Raw genomic sequence first — 20456 nt, forward strand, 5'->3', positions numbered from 1 at the left:
CTCCAGTTAAGGGTGTGCCATCTGTCTTTTTTTTTTTTTTTAATTATGATGATCTCCAAGAGAATGAATTGCATGACTGAGATCTGCAGGTAGCAGGTGATCAGTAGGGTTTGCTTGCAGTAGTGGGGTTTGGTATGATCATAGAATCATCAAGGTTGGGAAGGACCTCTAAGATGATTAAGTGCAACCCCTGTCTACCCCACCATGCCCGCTAACCATATCCCTTTCTATGTTCCTTTTACAGCCCCCACCTCCATTGGTTCCCTTCTACTCCCTGACCGCTTTCTGTCACATAGCTCCGTTCTTTAGGAGCTCTGTCCTTTCCCAAAGTGTCGGTTTGTCCAAATAATGAAGTTCTCAGATTGACAGATCCACATCACTGTCCCTGGAGGTGTTCCAGAACTGTGGAGATGTGGCACATAGAGACATGGTCAGTGGACACAGTGGGGGTGGATTGGGGTTGGACTTTGTGATCCTAGAGGTCATTTCCAATCTTAATTATTCTATGATTGTATGATTCTGTGACACAGTGAAACTGCACAACTGTCCTTTGGAAATACAGGCAAGAGTAAGAGAAGATAAGGTTGCATTTTTCCATGTGGCAGCTTTCAACTTGGGTACCCAGCACACCCTTGGCTCATCTGAAGTTATTTAGGTCCAGCAAACAGTGTGGGGGTGAGTGAGAGCTACTGCATGCATGTGGGAGATGTCGGGTGGGCTCTGCCCTGGTGCAGGCTGCCAGCAGCCTCTTTGGTGCCCACTGAGTGTGAGTCTCTCTGCAGAAAGCAAACTCCACCATTTGCAAATCTGCATTCAACAGGTTTTTGCAATTCTGGAGGGTTTGTGCCATTCAAAACTGTACAATATTAATAATAATTTAAAAAACACCCTCTGACCAACTGATTGACATTTTTATTAATAATTTTCAAGACTGCAAGCATACAGCCTCTCTCTTGTTCCCACAAGTGTGGGTGGGAAAGGGTTTGCAGCCCAGACTACACACTGGGTGCAGAGGTGGGATTCAGGCTGGCTCAGGCCGTTCTTGGCTGCAGCACAGCTCAGCTTCCAGGGCTAAAGAGGAGCCAAGCCAGTGGGAGCATTCTCTAGCATCATTTTCTGCCATTTACAGCAATTTTTATTTATATGTTTGCTTTTTCACATGCAGATGGCCAGCATCAACGGCTCAGCCTGTGGTTTGCAACTCACAGCCAATCAGGTCCTTGTGCTGCCTTGCTCTCATCTACCTGAGCATCTGCTATCACTGCAGCTCATTCCACAAGCTTCCAGCAGTAGGTTACTGGCTGTTTGCATCATAAACTAGTGTTCAAGCTGTTATTATGGTCAGAGAGCAACTGCAAAAGGACATCCTAGTGTTTGTTTTATCTTGGGTTGTTTTTTTTTGTTATTGTTATCTTGTTTTTTTTTTTTTTTCATATTTATCCCTTGTCGTGTAGCCATTTGGTATGTCAGTAGCTATGTTGGATTTTCCTGCCAGTCTGCATTTACAAGTGCTGAGCCATTGGGAGGATGTTGTCTGCATGCGGGCTCCCTCTTCCATCCAACATGGGTTTGGGCTGTGAGCTTGGGGGTAGGGCCCCAGAGAAAGACTTCAACCCACAGAGAGCTGGCAGCCGAGCCTTGTCCATTGAGTTTGCTCAGATGGCTCAGCCCAAGAGGGCTCTGCTGTGGGGACTGCGGCACGGAGGGATGGAGACCTGGCCTCCGCTCCACCATCAATGGGTTTTATTGTCCTACCAGGTTTTGCTCCAGAACTTAATTCAGCAGCTCTACTCATTTTGATGGGTACGTACATATATACCTTGGCACCTGGCTGCCAGCACAGGCCAAACGGCACTGTGCGACCCCAGCCAAAAAGCACAGGGCGAGGTAGGGAGGATGCTGAAAAATTCCTGCTTTGCTCGGGTGAAGTTCCTAGAATCTGTGGGGAGGTACAGGGTGAGCGCTGGCAATGCGCAGCCCCTGCCTCGGCCAGGGGCTTGAGAAACTTCTCAGCTTGACTTCGAACCACTCCGTAAAAATTCAGGACAAACGTTGGAGGTAAACTGCTAAATCAGGTCTGAAATCCCTTCCTCTGGAGTCAGATTCCATTCCCAGTCGTGTACCCGGAACATCTGGAGGGGGATGGCTGAGGGCTGAGGGGGGATGCAGCACCGATGCGCAGCAGAATGCTGAGCACATGGGGTGGGTTTGGTGCCTGCTTTGGAGAAACGTGGTCCAAAAATCTGCCGTGAAGAAACCAGCTTGGCGTTCTGTGACGGCTGGGACAAAAATGAGGCAAGAGATGCTGCTTGCAGTAGTGAAACCTTGTCTGTGGTGCTCTGGGACACCCAAACACCTTGGAGTCATCTTGCTGTAGGTTGGGGCCCAAACACAAGGCCAGCTGGAACAGGGCCAGCCTGGCCCCTCTGCTGCATGCCATGCCCTGACAGGTGAGAACCACCTTTCAGAGAGTCCCTGGAGGTTCCCTGGAGGTACCCATGGCCATGGATGGGGCCCTGGGTAGCCTGAGCTGGTGGGGAGCACCCAGCCCATAGCAGGGCTTGAAACTGGATGATCTTTAAGATCCCTTCCAACCTAAACCATTCTGTTATTCTACAAAATCATGTGAGAAAAGCAACTCTCTGAGGGGCTCGAAACAGCTTTGATGACGGGTGCTCAGAAATCCCAGGGATCCTTATCTCTTGAGAAAATGGAACTGGTAGTGTTGCCTTGGCTCCATGTGATGCAATTTGGAAAGACCTGCCAGCAGCTTCGAGACAGACAGGAGGAGTTCCAGCTATTGTATTGCTCTGCGGGGAAAGAGCAGATGGGCAAAGCATTTTCTGCAGGTTTCTGCCTGTGACTGTAAAGAGAAAGTGGTTAGTCGTTGCAGGTCTGCAAAAAATTAAATCTGTCATATTTCCTAGTCTGCCTGAAGCTCTAAAGTCACAAATTAATTTCAGTTTGGCGTGGGTCGAGTTGTTGGCCCCCAGGGGCTCCCTTTGGCTAGGCTACTGATGGGGACAGTAACCAAAGATGACAGGGCTGCATGCTGCATTGCCATTTGCTTTATAGAGCTCCGCTTCCTTAAAATTAGGTAGGATTTATGGTTACTTCTTTGACATGCCTGCCAATAAGGGAAAGTACCTTTAGCCTAGCTTAACAAACAATGAAAAATATTGGTGTGGTTTTCTTTTTTTAGTGAAATGTTTCTGTCCTAAGCGTGCACTGAAGGTGGGGTGGAGCCTGGGGAGGGTCAAGCCATGAAGAGGTTTGAGGATCTTGCTTGAAAACCTGCATCCTGCTACCTGCTCTCTCTGCGTTCTATGGAATGCTTGTATTTCAAAGGTGGATTCCTCATTGTTGAACAAATAGGAACAAGGCATATTCTGAACAGCCCTTTCCCAAAGTTTCCTTTCTCAAAGGCTCTCCATCATGTTTGCTTTGGTGACCTGAATTTCCAGCTTGTGGCTCCCATCCCAAAGCAAGGCTTTGTTGCCCAGGGTTTGGGCTGTTGGATCTCAGCATCCCCTTTTGGAAATGGACATTTATCCAAGTGCAGAACAGTATTCACATGAGCATTTTGGAAGCAGATGGGCCAATTTGGGGTCTGTTTTGCAGGAGCTGGTGCTGGCATGTTGGGTGGGAACAGGAATGATGCCAACTCTGGGGCTCTGGTGGAGGACTTTGCTCCTAAGGACAATGCTGAGGGAACTCCATGTGCCATGTGTGCTCTGTGAGCAGGGAAAGTCTGTGGGAGGAGTGAGAGGAATCTCTGGGCTGCAGGTGGGTGCGTGGGCAACGACGCCTCTGTTGGAGTCAAAGATCAGAGCTTTGTCGCCTTCTGCAGAGCTGGTTGTTGGAAAATGGAAAATAGAAGCACTTCTTATCACATGCTACTGAAAAGTAGTTTTGTTTCTAAGCCTGAAATACGTCCTGGTCTGGAATGATCTGTTTATCCATGCAAACCCATTTTCATTCCTTTATTTCTACTTAATGAGCGATTTAATTAAAAAGCAACTGTTCTCTGAAGACTGGAGACACCTCTTGCTTGCAGCATGGGGTGTACATTGCCTCCAACCCTGCAGCACTGGAGCTGATGACATTGCTGCTTCATGCATCTGCACTCCAAGGGTATTAGAAGGGAGATGCTGAAGGTAGTCTGGGGGCTGCTCTTAAGGCACTTCAACCCTGGAAAAAACCTGTGTTTTGTGTTGGCGTGGATGCTTTGGTATCAGCCTTATCCTGGGAGCTGGTTTCTATTTACTGATTTGTGTCCAAGATGCAGCACTTCACGTCAGACAGCTGCTGATGTTCTTTAGAGCACTGCCTGCTGGCCCAGGCTAGGCAGCCCCTGGCAGAACAGAGCCTGAAGCAGCTGTTGGGCATTGGCAGTGTCTGGGGAGGGACAGGGATGCTGTGGGCACAGCTTGGCTGTCCCATGTCCCCGCTGTCTCTGATTTTAGCACGTTAGCTCCTCCTTGCCAGACTTTGCCTGCTCCTTTTGTTGTAACTGTGCTCACGCGGAAACCTTCAAAGGCTCCCTCCTATCAATTTTCCCTGCCATATGTTCTCATTAAGGAATTTATTGTGCACTTTATCTTAGGATTATTTGCCATCAATTAATAAAACATGTTGCAAGCTTCAAATGAACATTCTCCCCTGCCCGCTTCTCTTTAACGAGGGAAGGAGAAATATGAAAATAAATCACCATGACAGATGGTGTTTTTTAACCTTCCTTTTGCCCAATCTGGGGAAAAAGAAATTCTTAGGATATTGACATGGGTTTTTAATTATGAGTTACGTCACCCAAAGAGCTGATCCGGAGCTCACTGAGCTCACAGCCTGGATGCTGTTCACGTTGTAACATACCTGGATGCTGACAGAGGGGACCGAGGGCTGCAGGGTGATGTTGTCAGTGCAACCATTGCAAAACCCATTCGGGAAAGCAAACGGTGCCACTGCTACAGGGAATGACCTCCAAATGCGTTTGTTGTCGCGTTGTGTTGTACTGGGCGGTGCTCTTGTAGGTGATGCTATGCTGTGATGGTGGCTTTAGAAAGTGGCGGTGTTTGGGGTTATTTAATGAGTTCCCGAAGGAGGAGCACCTCCCTGCTGTGCCCTTTCGTGTGGAGAATGAAACCCCCAAATTTGCCCCCAGCAGCCCTTCCAGCACTGTTCCTACTTGGGGCAGTAGGAGCTGCTCCTGCCCTCCTCCTGTTTGCATTTTGTGGCTGCTTCCCAAGCTGGTAGGGAGAGGGGTGGGAGGAACAGCAAACAGCAGCTCCAATCTCAGCAGCGTCCGCGGATGCTGCGGGGACAGCCTGTACCCTGCCTAGCGCTGCCGTTGTGCCTACCAGGGAAAACAAACACAAAAATAATGCACGCAGATGGGTTCCTTATACAAATAAATGTCTGAGGGGAGCGACCTGGCTGCGGGCAACCTGCTGGGAAAGTCCTGCTCCGGTGGGAATCGTGGCGTTACGCAGCGCCTGGATGTGTCTGGGCTGTGATTTATGCCCCCAATTGGATGCGTGCCTGGGCAGTGTGTGTTGACACTCAGTACTCAGCTCCAGGTAAAGTTTAAACAGGACTTATCGTGGCTCTGACACCTCAGGAAGGCTTCCCTGCCCTAACAGTGTGCCTCGTGCCATCTCTTGCGTAGGTTTGTGCTGCTGCTGTCCTTGATATTAAAAGAGAAGAAAGGTTGGCTTGCAGAATACATTCCTGAAACAGCTTTCTCAAACACTCTTCTAATTTTAAAACAACCCATTGCCAGTGGGTCCTGTGGATGTTTCTTTGCTCAGTGGGCTGCATACAGTCTGTGCTTCACCCAGTGCCCCCAGTCTGGCTCAATACAGGGAGTGCTGTGAGCACGGTTTGACCCCAGGCTCCCTGCAGGTTCCTGTCTGTCTGTCTGTCCTGCTGGACCTACACCAGATCTGGGCAGACCCTTTCTCCCAGCAAAAATAACCATACAGTGTTTGTCAATCAGTTGGGTGTCCTTGGATGGCACCGAGCATCGCACACGCACTCCCAGCTCGCTCTAAACAATGTTGAACTCATTCAGTTTTATGCTTTGTTTTCTTATGGGTAACAATTAAGTACAAAAGCAGCGGAACATAATTACAGCACCTTGAAGTGTAGCTTTACTGGGCCAAAGGCTGAAATGAGGTTACGACGTGACAGCCCTTTATCTCGGATCTGATAGGTGTGTTATTCATTGTATTAAAAGTTTGCCAAGAGAGGCTTCACTGAAAATTAACCCGTGTTATCGCAGTGAGTAATATCCTGGTTTGATCATGTGGAATAAATAAACAGGGCAGACTATGCTTTTGCTTAATGAGGTTAACACTGAATGCAGAGCAGGGAAGCGGCGTTAGCTCCGATGTGCATCCACAGTGATTGTGGTGAGATGAAACTGGAACAGAAAGTGCCCCCAGATTTCTTGCATAACAGCAGAGCTTGGATTACTATTAATTACATTATGCAACTGAGATAGGATGGAAGTTGGCTCTATCTAACAACAGACCAGGGTGCAAAACTCTTCGCAGTCATCTCTGTGATTTCCCAGGAAAATTCCACATCCATGCTGTCTCGATTCTGCTTTCTTGCCTTCTTCGCCCTATGGAACTGCACAGTTCTCCAGCTTTGTGCCCCCCACCCCAAGCAGCACACTTATTTCAGCCTTTGCCATTTGCTCCCTTTAGTGCTTTTCCCTCCTCAGTACCCACCTGTGTGCAAAATCCTGCAAATTCTAGCAAATTTAGACTGATGAAGTGATGTGGAGCATTGGGAGCACTGATGGGGAATGACCCCAAAGCTGGCATGTGAGGTCAGCTCTGTTACAGTGTGTGGTTTGTCTCACTGAGCACACACAATGAGTGCTGGGACGTGGATGGGCGCTGGCTTGGGGCTGACAGCAGCTCTGCAGGAGAGCAGTCCAACCCTACAGAAGATGCTCGTGGTATTGGCTCTGGTGCAAACATCCTAACCTGTGGTGCTGCTGCAGGCAGGGATGGCTTTGGCAATCAATGAGCTTGATTCAGTTGCTGGGATTTTGATTTGGCAGCGCATGGAGATGCAGAGCCCAACCCTGAACTTCAGCAGCTGGGAGCCTGAAGTTGTTTCATGTGAACAAAGGGATCGTCCGGGTCATTAATCCCTTGCACCTGTTGCGCTTTGTTCCCAGCTTGCTCTGCCCTGTTGCGTCAGCAGTGGTGACACTGTGGGCAAGCAGGGCTGGCAGTAGTGGTGGCACTAACAGTGCCCTCACCCAGCGGAGCACCACATTGAGTGAGTTCAGCTCAGAGTTGGCATGGGGAAGCCCATGGTGTCGGGTGGTGCAGAGCAGGGCTCGGGGTGGCTGTGTCAGCAAGGACCCTCATCCCAGCATGGAGGGACCCAGCCTGGCCCCATCTGTACCCTTCCCAAGAACTTTTTCCGCCCCCTCCAAAATTATTGCACCTAAGAGCTTTAAACCCCAAACCCAGCACCCGTCCCTTTGTGCCAATGGTTGTGATAATACCAGGAGTGTATTACCCTCTGGGCTATCAGCAGCTGCAATACGTCCAGGAATCGCTCGGGTAGCTTTAATTATTCTCATGCCTTTCTTTCAGCCCTCGTTATCTCTGAGTTCCTCCAAGCTGGGGGCAGGGGCACGGCATCGATGTTGCTTCTCTGAAGCACCTTTGTTTTTCCTGTTCAGATATTAAGCTGATGACACAACAGTCACTGGGCGCTGCTTTTTCTTGCCTGCCCCCCCGCCAATGCAGACCTCGGGCGCAGGCAGCAAGCAGGGCTGGCAGGAATGCACAGACAGAGGCAGCTTGTTCCTGTGGGGAGCAGGGAAGGGAGAAGGAGAGAAAGGGAAAGCAGAGGGGGGAGAGGAGGAAGAGCTGGTTGAAAGAGGGAAGAATCCGTCTGTGCACGGAGGGATTTATCTGGAGGTGTTTGTTAAAAGGATGTAATGCTTAGAAAAATAATAAAGAATCCTCCCTCCCACACATGCCCGTAAGAGGCTTTTGTCAGCTCAGTGCCCTACACGGGAAGGTGACATTTGGGAGAACAATTGCCGGGCTGTTATGCCATGCCTACACTATGAATGGGGCTTAAGAAAAGGTGTCCTTGGACTCCCATCATCTCCTCCATCCCCTGCCTCCTGACACGGGCCAGCAGCGTGCAAACAGAGCAGCGTGGGAGATGAGAAGGGAGCACACTCCAAACTCATTGCCTTACTGTGCAGCCCGCTTGTCTCACTGCTGCACGGGGATGCTGAGGATGCTGATGGAGAATGCACAGACCAGGAAGGACAGTGGGGAAGGGGAAGCTCGGGGGCTTTCTGCAGCTTTGTTCTTCGGGCTGAGCCGGGTCTGAGCTGTGTTTTGGCCATGCACCTGCTGCAGATGTCGGAATGGTTTGCTTTGCACAAACACCTGGATGCGTAGGTACGTATATGCCTCTTTATATGAGTACATGTACAGCATCTCAGTGCAAAGACTCTTAGCACTCTCCAGCCTGAAGTGGGAAACAAATCAAGACTTTTGCTGCTGAGAGCTGGACTTGTTGGGGTGGCTGCATGGGGTCTCAGCAGCAGGACTGCTCCCTGCAGGTGCCCTGTCCTGGTGCAGGAGGCACTGGGGGGACATGGTGATGCCTGAGCACCCCCTGGCACTGCCCAGTGTTTAGCTAAGATTTTAAGTTGACGTGAGCATTGGGGACATCAGGATTTGTTAAATATTTCCTGCTAGATTTGGAATGCCTTTTCTCTTCTCTTCTGACACATCTTGGCATCTAGCCTGTGATAATGCCTCTCAAAGCTGTGTTTCTTTGGGATATCTGTTTCTGCAACATGGATATTTTTGCCTTTGGCAAGCCATGTAGGTTGTCTCTGTGCCTCAGTTTCCCATCTCTGTGCCTCAGTTTCCCATCTCTGTGACAAGAATGATGCTGATTGTGGATGCTCCCAGTAGTGATGAGGGGGAGTGGGGGGCTGTCATTGGAAGCTGTTAGGGAAAAGCCTCCTGTTGGCTTTATTAAAAAAAAAAAAAAGAAGAGAAAGAGAAGCAGATGTAAAGGGCATCTCTAACACCATATCTGATGAAATCTCATATGCAGCACTAAGCTGAGAAATAGTCTGTCATCACACTCCCGTGCATAGAATCTACTCAGGCTGTGAGCTCTTCAGGGCAGGAATCTGTTATCTGCTTGGTGCTGCTTCCTAAGTGCAGTGCAGATCCCCAATTGTTTTGGGGATCACATGCAGGAGAAATGGGGAGGGCAGAAACTGCAGTGTTGTCTCTGAGCACCTTTACTTGTATTTGGGGTGTTGGGGGGGACGACAGTTCTAGGACAGCTGCTGGCCCTTTGCCTTGCCCTACCTGATACCTTACAGCCTCAGTGGATTTGTTTTATTTTCCACTGGAGAACAAGGAAATGACATGACTGGGCAGTGGTGGGAGAGGGCTGGGGGTGCTATGGGTTGGGCTAAGTGGTGTGGGGGGGGCTGCTGGGCAGCCTGAGGCTGTCATAAAGGAAACTGCACTGGGAGTGTTAATGCTTGAGCCAAGTTACGGAGAAAAAGGTTTATTGTTTGAAATAAAGTGTGAAAATAAGACATCTGGGAGCACGCTGCAGTGCTTTGGAGGCCTGGGGACAAGCAGGGGGCTGGGAGGGCTCCTCCTGGCCCTGTGGTGCTCTCAGAGGTTAAATGATGTAATGGGAATGGCAGCCCTTCCCTGCACTTGCATCTATAAATTGGATGTTAGATGGACATCTTTTGCTCAGAGGTTGTGAGGTGTTGGCAGAGCTGTGGGTGCCCATTCCTGGAGGTACCCTGGACAGTCTGAGTTAGGGGAGCACCCAGCCCATGGCAGGAGGTGGTTGGGGGGGAGGTGGGAGGTCCCTTCCAACCCATTCTGTGATTCTGTGATATGATATTCTATGCTTGTCTGCATCAGGCCATATGAAGGAGGAAAGGAGATGGCCTCCGGGGTGGCATTCTGCATACATGCGATTGCTTTGCTGGTGCTGCACTGCAGACATGGGCTCGAGGTATCAGTTGGATGCTCTGGTCTTGTCCCATTCTGGTGTTATCAGGCCCTCCAATGGCACAAGGCAGATCAACTCCACTGAGAGCCCCTAGAACAACAATCTGCTGGGAGTTATGGATAAATGCAAATAGTGTTTGTTTGATTTACTTTTCAGGTCTGGCCAGGAAACCTTCAAGTAGGAGCACTTTCCCTTCTAAGCAGGTAAGTGCTTTTTTAAAACGTACACGGGACCGTCTGTGCCGCTCTGTTTATCGCTATAAATCTTCCTGTGTCTGAGCAGCGATTCCCATGGTAAATTCACAGCGCTGGGGACTGCTGATGGGCTGGGATGCTTCTGCAGTCCTGGATGGGAGTGGGGAGAGGAACCGTGGGGCTGCAGGAGGTGGGGATGTGGGGAAGATGCGTTGCATCCGGGACATGTGGTCTGTTGAGGTGAGTGAGACTGTAAGCATAACAAATCACCACCACCACCAAGAAAAAAAACATGGCAGCCTTTCGCCGTGGATGGCTAGTTGGTCGGTCAGGGTGTTTTTCCTTTGGACCTTGGCCACCCCAAGCACACACAGGGCTCTGTGTGCTCCTACCTTGCCCTCCGAGGAGGAGCGGGAGGGAAAAGCTGGCCGTGCTTTGGGGAGCCGGGCAGGGGAGCGCGAGGCGTCGCTTGGAGCCGAGTTCCTTTTTCTATTTTATTTAGATTAGGTTCTGCTCAGCGGGGTGATTTCTTAATTAGAGCAGCCCGCGCTCGCAGGCTGGCCGTTCCAGACCCCTGCTCTGCCTTCTTAGGTTTCACGAGGGAAGTTGTCGTGCCTGATTTCCTGAGCTCTAATATTCGAGCGGTGCGCGGTGATTTCAATGGGAGGAAAGGACATGTAATTCAATCATCTTTATTGGATGCTGGGTGAGGGAGGGGGCAGAGCGGTGGGAAGCGTGTCCTCTGCTTGTCTCTTGATTCTCCCCTCTGCTGCCAGTGGTCAGAGCTGAGATTTCAAGGATGGGGAAGCAGGAAAACACAGATTCTGAGTGCTGTGGTCCACATGGTGAAGGGCTTTTTGTCCTCGGCCGGGCAGATCTGCTCGAGCACAGCCATGTCCCTTCATTAGAGGTTTATTAGGGATCGGCGGTGATTAAAATTTGGGTGTTTCATCCCCATGGTGATAGGAAGGAGAGCTCTGTGCATTCAACACATTTTGCCAGAGCAGAGTTAGAGGCTGATGGAGCCGTCCTGGCCGAGCTAACAGTGTGCAGAGTGCAGAAATCTGCAGCTCTCACCTGGGTTTTGGGAATCTGCTGAAGGAAGGCAGTGCGTTCCTGGGTCTGCTTCCCATGCACTGCTCAGCTCCAGCTACAGGATGAGTTTCCCCCTTTGGGCCAAGGTGGGAAGAGTGATAAGAGAAAGAATAAGGGAAATTGGCCAAAATAGAGGTAGTGAGGGAAAATGGCTTTGTGTTGTGGCAGCTTCTTAAAAGCTCCATTCTTCCTGTCATCCTCACTGCACAGAGCTGGTGCCCAGGAGAGCAGGGACAGCACCCTCACCCATGGGTGCCTGTGCAGGTGGGTCAGTGTGCACAGGCACTGGGTGTCAAACCTCTACTCAAAAGGGTGCTGGATTTAGGGTCCCCCATGGATGTAGGATCTGGGGAGACCTTATTGGTGCTGGATTTGGAGTGTCACCCCCATAGGTGTTGGATTTTGGGAGGGAATCTCTAGAAGTGATGGAATTTGGGGCTCCTTCTCCACAAAGGATGTTGGGTTTGGAGTCCTCCATGGATGCTGGATTTGAGGTGTCAGTCCCACAGGTGCTCAATTTGGGGTGTAATCCCCAGAAGTGCTGGAATGTGGGGTTTCTTCCTCAAAAGGATGATAGAATTTGGGCTCCAAGAGTAAATCAGTGCTGAGCTATTGCTGCCAATAACTCCAGGATGCTCCTTTGAGCTTTGGGCCTTCTGTGTTGCATGCAGTCAGCTGTGACTTCATAGCTTACAAGGCATTAAGAACACCCAGCAGGGCACACTTACATTTAATTCAAATTAAATCAGACTTTCTTTTTTAATAAATCCATTTTATGGCTAGAACAATAGAGAAGCAAATACTTGTTACCTGGAGACACTGTATTCTCTCCATCTCCCCACATGGGCTTGAGTTATTATTTTCCTATCTGGCCCTATGAGAGGCGGAGGATGGGAGAGGTTTATAACTCAGTAATAGGCTTCTCACCTCAAAGTGGTTCCAGTTGTCTCTGCTGCATTTGGCTGGGATGGTTTTGATTATGCAAAACCCTGCTTTGGTTGCTTGCAGCCCTCGCAGCAAGCAGCGTGTGGGTGCAAATGGAGCAATGCTGAGCCACAGAGGGGCTGCACAGGTACTGCTCACACTCTCCAGGTGCAGGTGATGGTTTGGCCTTTGCTATAAAGAAATGCTCTTTTTTTTTCCTAAGAGATCACTTTGCTCTTGCAGAAGTAACTGCATGGCTGCAGCTGTGACTGTATTAGGTTGAGAGGTTTAAAGTGTTGCATTTAATGGGTTGCTTGAGGACTGAAACACTGCCAGCTCATGGGGCTTAGCAGCTGTTTTTCTGCTTTTCCTGCATCTCCATGTCCAGGTCTGCAGCTCTGCTGTGCAGCGGTGCTTTGCTCACCTGTCCTGCTGCTGGTGAGAGGAAAATAGTAAAGGAAAGTTCCTTTGTGGGGACAGTGGCATGAGTTGGGATGTCACTTAGAGGCACGGAGGGTCTGTGGTTCTGGGGAGCAGGATGCTGCAAGCCACGGCATTCCTATCAGATGAGGTGGGCGGTGATGTCAGTGAACTGGGAAAGGGGTTTTACCAGGTGTGGAGACAGCTATCAGGGCTGCAGGAAGACCTTGTACAAATGCTGGAGGGCACATCTCCAGGACAAGTGCCAAGTGGGATAACATTGACCCCATGCACATCCACAGAGCCCCACAGCACAGGGATGCTTTGGTACAGGGTGTGCCTGGAAAGCCCTCAGCACTGTCCCTGGGCAGATGGACTGTGAAAGCAGCTGCAGGTGCCAGGGAAAACTTCTGCGGGTACGTGCTACCTGCGTGTCTGTGTCACGGAGGGACCAAACAACCCTGGTGCTGCTGGCAAACCACATCGCTGCAGTTACGGGCTGTGCTGGGAGGGGGGAGGCTGCAGTAGCCTGGTTTCTGGAAAGCAGCTTGCCTTGCGAGAGAGGGGGAAAGAAATGACAAATTAAAACCAGAAAGACCCTTTTTACCTCCCTCTCTTGATGTCTTGATTCAGGTATGCATAATTACAATCATTATTTTTCAGGGCAGCCCCTCCACCCCTTGGGCTCTGTGACATCCCTGCAGCCACCCCCCCAGCTCTGCGCTGCAGGAACGACACCAGAGCCCTCATCTGCTGGGGGGGGGGTGAGTCCTTGCCTGAGCTGTGGGGGTAGGAAAGGAAGAGGAGGGAGGGATGAAGGTCACCTTCCGCTGCCCCGGGATGGTAACGAACCCCATGCAAAGGCCCAGGTCGAGCTCTCCAGAGTCATTATCGCAACAGGCTGCGAAAGGTTAGGGAGGAAGGAGCTTTTCGGAAGTCTTTGCCCACTAATTGATTGTGAAGAGCGGAAGGAAGGATGTATCAAAAAAAGCAAAAGCCATGTGTAACCCCCTCCTCCCCGCCCTGAGTTCTGAGAGGAGGCAACAGGTTGGAGCTGGGGCTGTAATGGTGTAGTGGGAAATGAGATCCAACAGGAGAAGGGTCTCCTTTCAGCCTAATGGCGAATCTGGAAAATGTTTTCTAGCATCATTAGAGAGGATGAAAAGCGTGAAGTTCTGAGTTGCACCCCATCCCTGCCTGGTGAGGGGTGCAGGGAATGGCTGCTCCTGCTTGGTGTTGCTCCATGTGCTGTGGGCAGCTCTTGGTGATCAGCATGGCATGCTGCCCTCTCGCTCCCTGCTCCTCTTGGCCACCAACATTCATAGAAGCTGCCTGGAAATTGGTGCTCCAAACCATGCATGCGGATCTTCTGGGGCTGCAGCTGCCCCACTGTGAGCAATGCACTTTGGGCTGCTCTGTGCAAGCAGTGCAGCACTGATTGAGTTTGCACCAATTTGTGGAACTGAAGTACCAGTGTCTGAAGTCCCCCAAGCATGGGCTGCATTGCATAGACCAGGCAGAGGCTGAGGAGGAGGTATCTCCCAGTTCAGTCCCAGAGGAGCTGCTGGCTGTGTGCAGCATGGGGACTGTTTGGGAAGGAAGTCCTTGAAATGGTTGTGGCTTTCTGGCCCCAGGTGAGGCAGTGCCCAGAAATGAAAGGCAGCTGCAGAATTTGCCTCCTCCCATGACTAGATGAAACCAGAGCCCTCTAAGATGACACAGCGCAAGAATTAATCCACTCAGGTGGCACCGAGGTATTGTCTAAGTATGACAAGAATCTCCTGGAACAACAGTGTGTTCATATCTAGACCAAGCAGTCCAATTGCGTATTTCCCAATCAAATATTTGCCAAGAAAACAGACAATTCATGTCATCCTCTAACCTTTACCTCTCCTTAACCTTTCAGTCTGTCTTCCAGACCAAGGAGAAAATGCAGTGGCAGAGAAGATCCACTGTTCTGAGGACAGAGTACTTGGCCAACGTTGAGTGGATCCTGGTGCACCATAGGTCAGTAGTCATTATCATCATTGTTATACTGGTAAGGAAGAAAATAATTTAAAAAAGGATTTTTAGAGCTGGTGGGATTTGCCCAAATCACCTGGATAAAATTGGGAACGCTCTCTGACCGATCAGGAACAGACTGAGACTGGAAACCAGTTGCCTTGATGCCTTGCTCTAACCACTAGACGACCCACCCTGTATGAGCAAACGGAATAAAATTTGAAAGAAAACAAAAATCTGACTTGAAAAATGTGTTCCGCATAGAACCAGAATGTTCAGCGGAGAAAAAAGGATGCAGTCCAAAGTTTTACTTCCAGGCAAACATTTCAAAATGGACTTATAATGCGCCCTTTCATTTAGATTTTATATGAAGGTTTTACTTGAACTTGTAATGAAGATGGAAAAATCCGAGGTTGCCATGGCAACTGGCACTTTGCCTAATATACTCAAATCTTTTTCCCCTAATAAAATAGATTTCAGAAACCCCCCTGTAGAAAGGGAAGAGTTAAAGACCCCATAAACAACTGTAGGATGAAGATAATTATTCCACGTAAAGAAAGTTCTGATGAATTGCGTTCATTTTTTCTCATCAACTAGGCCTTCAAAACCCAGAATCCTGCTCTAGATGGTTCTGCTAATAAGAAGGACAATGTAAGGATGGAGGAAATTGGGTGTTGGTGAGCGAAGTGCGTAGTACTCCTCCTGAGATGTTCTCCTGTTGGTTGGAAACACATCCAACTTGTCAGGTAGGAGGAATCCTGGTTACTTCAGATGCTCTGATAGTCTGCAGCCATGATAGACCCTCTTGGACAAGCATTTCAGCTGAGCTAGGTCATGCCTAGCACTCATACCTGCAAAATTCAAGATAGCTCAGGGAAGCCAGTACTGTACTGGATCGCTGCTTTTGTTCATACTGCATATTGGACTGAAATTTAGGACCAGACTTGAGATCTTGTTTGTTTAGCATGTGTGTTTTCATGGCCTGTGAGGCTCAGAGATGAGTTGGTCCCAGCCCTGATGAAGACCTTGGGCACTGCAAGCAGCACGAGGCTGGAGGAGACAGCAAGTAGCCATCTCCTCCTGACTGCTGGCAGCTCCCTGGCTGGGCTGAAGACTTACTCTCTTCTTCACCTTCACCTTCATTTTTTCTTCTTCCTCCTCATCTTCCTCATCACCTCCCTGCTGGGGCAAATTCTTCATCCACAGGCTCTGCCCATTCCCTAGTCCTGGGAAGGGTTGCTGTCTCTTTTACCTGAAGAATTCAGCCAACGGTCTGGCTTCAGCTCAGAGTTGGCAGCTTTTTTTCCTCCTGATTTCCCCAGATCTCGGTGGGAGCAGATTTGGCCTTGAATTTGGGTTTTGAAATCTTATGGGGAGCTCAAGTTTGGGGGATGGATAGACAAGAGTAGGCACACTTCAAAATCACCAGGGCTGCCCAAAAAATGGTCGTGGCGTTGGAGACAGCACAAACGATGATGACGAGCATCAAAACCCCATGAAGTAATCCCAGCCCTGGCTGTGCTGCTGACGCTCCTGTTCTCCTCGGGCATTCAGGAGATCCTTTAATGCAGCGGCTCTTTGGCTTTTAGGAGTGGTGGCTGTCCGCCAGCCCGATTTATTTTAAACATGTGTTTTTGATTTGAAAATGTCCAGATCTCCAAATCTTTAATCTTCTCACACCTAGGGATTTTTTGTTGTGTTTTGCTTTTGTAAAGGGCTGAACCACGTGCGCAGGATAATGGTTAAAAAGCAGCACAGACAGCTTTAAAAAAAACATAAAAAGAGAGAAAAACAGTAAAGAAATTAAAATAAAAGGTCCAGCTGGCATTCTTCTGTTATCAAAGCAAGACACAGCACGGAGATCCATGTATGCTGTCTCAGTGCTGTAATACTGAACCCTAGTGAAGCTCCCTCAGTTTTATACTGAGAAACACCCTCAGAGATCCCCCCCAGAAGGAAAAAGAATAGAGAAGTGGTCAGGCTGAAACAGGTTGCCTTCCCCACAGCTTAAATCTCATATTGTTTTCTGGTGTGAAAGTGGAAGAATTGGGTCCCGCTGCTCTGTGCTGGGATGGGAAAGGCTGGGAGGGAGGTGTGGAGGAGATGAGGTATCCTTGGGATGGGGCAGGAAGGACCAAGATGCTCAGCATCAGCACTGGGTGATGCAAATCAAAACTGACAGATTTAAAACGTGCAAGGGGAAAAAGGTATTTTTTTTATAGCAGCCTACAATTAACGTGTGGCTCAGAGGAGCCATATATGCAAACAGGCTGGTGTCTGACCAAAGACACTTGCTGCAAGAAGATGTGTTTTCCAGGTGTAGGGCTTATTTAAGATATAAACAAGTGATTAAGCTTTTAGCTCTGCATCACTTGCCAAACTGCTCCGGCTTCAGCAGAACCAGAGGCAGCAACGTGAGTTGGCTGAGCACTGTTGCAGCCCACCCAGTGGGATTTCACAGCCTGTGCTTTGCTCCTTTTGCTGCTGGAGCCTTAGGTCCAGGGCAGAGCAGAAGTTAATGCAGAGCATGTTGGATAGACGGTGTTGGCTGCACTTCCTGGAAGCATCCCCTGCAGTTGGTGTATAGGTGCAGACAGGATAAGCACGAGGTGCTGATGTCCTTTGGAGTCCAAATATGCAACCCACATTAACACAGCATCTTCCTGTACATCTGCTGGTGATGCTGTGCCAGCAGAGCTGGGGGTGGGAGGACAGAATGATGTACCTTGTCCTCCCTGCAATGCAGTAGATTGGAGGTGGTCCTCTGCCCAACCATGTCACTGCTGATCTCATTGGAACAGAAGGGCTGAAATGTCTCCCCGTGCACTAAGAGTTAAGGGGTCTGTGAAGCTCTGAAGATAAGAAACAGATGATAAAGGTTAGGGAGGGGATCGCATTTCCATTATGCAGCCTGTAAATGCGAACTAATTAGAATGCAGCCTTCTTTCTGAGAAAATGCAAAGAAGGAAGAAAGCAAAAAAAAAAAAAAAAAAACAAAAAAAAAAACAAAACCACCACCAAAAAACGCATCTCTTTCTTCCCAGGCAAAAAAGCCATTTGAGTGCTGAAGGCCTGAGAATATGGAATAACCCAGCTTTGCTGCTGGAAATACACATCAGCCATGGTGTGCGTGTGGCTGAAGAGGTGCTGGGCTGCCCTGGCCTTCTTCTGGCCCCACGGGATTTGAGGTTTTCACCCATTCTGGCTGCACTGCTGGGCTGTAGGGAGCTGATGCCTGCTGAGCTGGACCTTGGTCTGTACTGTGTTGGTCTGAAACAGGACAGAAATTAAAGCAAACCCAGTGGTTTGGTCTGTCAGGAGCTTCCTGGAGTTCAGAGCAGCAGCTGATGGCTTTAGTACAGCTTCAGGGTAGCCACTGCCAGTTAAGAGGAAAACATTTGTGTTTTTGCTTAAAGTGAGGCATCTCTGTTTGCAATGACACCTTCACCTGCTGGGCTCCAGCCTTCCTCAGGCAGTCTCACCGAGCTGGGAGCTGGAGATTTTGGCAACAAGGGCTGAAATGGTAGTTATTCCCGGGGCTGGAACGCCACCTACCCTTAACCACTTCCCAGGGAAGGTGCTGCAGAGACACACTGCAGGTTTCCTCTGCACATCATCTGGAGGAGGATGTGTGTTTAACAGGATTTGCTTTTTCTTTTTTTTTTTTTTTTTTTATTTTCTTTTAAACTTTATTTTTTCTCTCCTCTGCAGTTCATTAGCATCTTCCCTTTGCTTGCTTACTTTTTTTGCCCCTTGCTTTCTTCTGGAACCTAGAAGTATTTCACTGCAGCTTGCCAAATGATTTCTATCTCAGTGAAAAAGAACTTGCTATTTCCTGAAAACCTACCACTGTTTTTTCTCTCTTTCTCTTCTCTCTCTCTCTTTAATACATTCTGAGCATTGAAACAAATCCAGGTAACTCGATAAGAAGTTAATGAAAATGAATTCTGTTTTGCGAAGGTGCATTGAGGAGAAGGGAGAAGGGAGGCACTGTTTGGCATAGAGGGAATTGTCTGTGCTGAAAAAAAGGATTTTAGGAGATATCTTGCTCAAAATCCTCCCATTGCCAAATTTATGGGTGAGAAATGGCAAAAAAAAAAAAAAAAAAAAAAAAAAAAAGAGATGTCTCCATAGTTTTCTACTTGTGTGGTTTTTGTAACTGTCAGTGCTGTTGGTGAGATGGCATGGTCTGATCAACACCACTGGGTTTGATTCCAGTGCTGACCACATCTCACACTGGGGAAGTTGCATTGGGCTGTTTGCTACCTCCATCACCCAGGTCCAATCAGGGATCACCCATGGCACCCATTTATTGCGGCCATCCTTTGCACCCAACATTGCACCTATCCATTCCATCCCCTACATCTACCCATCACACAACCCTTCGTGACCATCCACTGCACCCACATGTTGCATCTACGCATCCTGATCACCCATCACACCAATCCTCCACACCCAACCATTGCACCCATCCATTCCATCCATTCCATCTACTCCCAGCATCCACCTGCTGTGTCCACCCATTGCATCCATCCACTGGATCCACCCATTCGCCTACCCATCACACCCAAGGGGCATTTTGGTTTGGTTTCATGCACTGGAGTATGTTAGGGAAAAAAAAAAAAAAAAAAAAGCTTTGTTTAATGAGCTGATTCTTTTATTGGGCTGATTTTCAGCTGCATTTTACTTTTCAGCACACGGGAAGTTTAGTTTTTAAGAAGTTTATTTCTTTATCGTGCATTCATTTCCGAAGGCTTCGCTGTACTTCTGGGTCGATTTCTGTTTGGTTTGGGACTTGGAGAAATGAGCCTTTGAGTAGATCAGTTGCGGGATAAGGCACTCTGTTTGTGAGATGGTTTTCTGTGTTGCATAACTCACAAATATCATCCGGCACTTAAGAAAATGGATGATCTTTTTTTTAAATTCGCCCTCTCCCTCCCTCTGCTCCCCCATCTATGTGATTTTTTATGGTCCATGATTGGAAGCAAAAGGTCTAAAAGAAAGAGGAAATCAAGCCCGTCAATAAATGCTAAAAATATTTAGTGTGGCAGCCTCTGTATTTTCTTTTTTGTGAAACACTGATTAATATTCAGTGGTTGAAGGTTAATACCCCATTCATTTTATTCCCTTTACATCCTCTGCACAGCAGTTGCTGCTCCAATTTCGACTTCTAATTCATGCAAATCTGGTTCCAATCAGGATATTAGTAACTCACTGCATAAGCAGGAGGAAAGGAAAAAAAAAAGAAGTCACACAATTGTTCAACTTATCTTTTGGTAGAAACCTACACACAGACACCCCAAGTCCATCAGGTTGCTGTAAGCAAAAAGTGCTTATTGGTGTTGACTGTGCATTTCTCTCCTTTAAAATACAGAGAGAACATCTGCATAGAAGTTTCTTGGCAGGCTGAACCAGAAGTTATTGCTTTGGTACAGCAGTGAAAGTCTCTGGCCTGTGTCACAAAGGAGATGGATGATAATAATGGCTCACGCTGAGTTTAAAATCTAAGCTTCAGTGCAGGGACAGAAACAATCCCTTCTCAGGCCAGATTATAAGCCCAGATCAGCGCCTAAATTGTCTGGGTGCCTGAATAATATAGAAAAGCTGGGAATCTTTTTTCCAAATGTGCAAGGCAGTCTCCATCAAGGAAGCGGCTGTTCCTCGGTCCTCTGTGTCTGGCTCTTGGTGCCAGTGCCCGGTGTTTACCTCCTCTTTGGTGAGCAAAGGGTTTCTGCATTGCCACAGCCCTGTGCTGGCTCTGAGGACCATGGG

General features: G+C 48.7%; 1 long non-coding RNA gene across 1 annotated transcript in view; it reads left to right on the forward strand.

The window, feature by feature from the left end:
• The window catches only part of LOC104913798 (uncharacterized), a 101641-nt gene that overhangs the window by 64668 nt on the left and 16517 nt on the right, over positions 1 to 20456 (forward strand). The window contains exons 2-4 of the long non-coding RNA XR_014887430.1: positions 10207 to 10253; positions 14590 to 14690; positions 15282 to 15430. This is a non-coding gene — a long non-coding RNA (uncharacterized LOC104913798). The remainder of the gene's footprint in view (positions 1 to 10206; positions 10254 to 14589; positions 14691 to 15281; positions 15431 to 20456) is intronic.

Source organism: Meleagris gallopavo, chromosome 20, assembly GCF_905368555.1.
Source record: "Meleagris gallopavo chromosome 20, MGAL_WU_HG_1.1, whole genome shotgun sequence".
In the NCBI taxonomy this organism is placed as follows: Eukaryota; Metazoa; Chordata; class Aves; order Galliformes; family Phasianidae; genus Meleagris; species Meleagris gallopavo.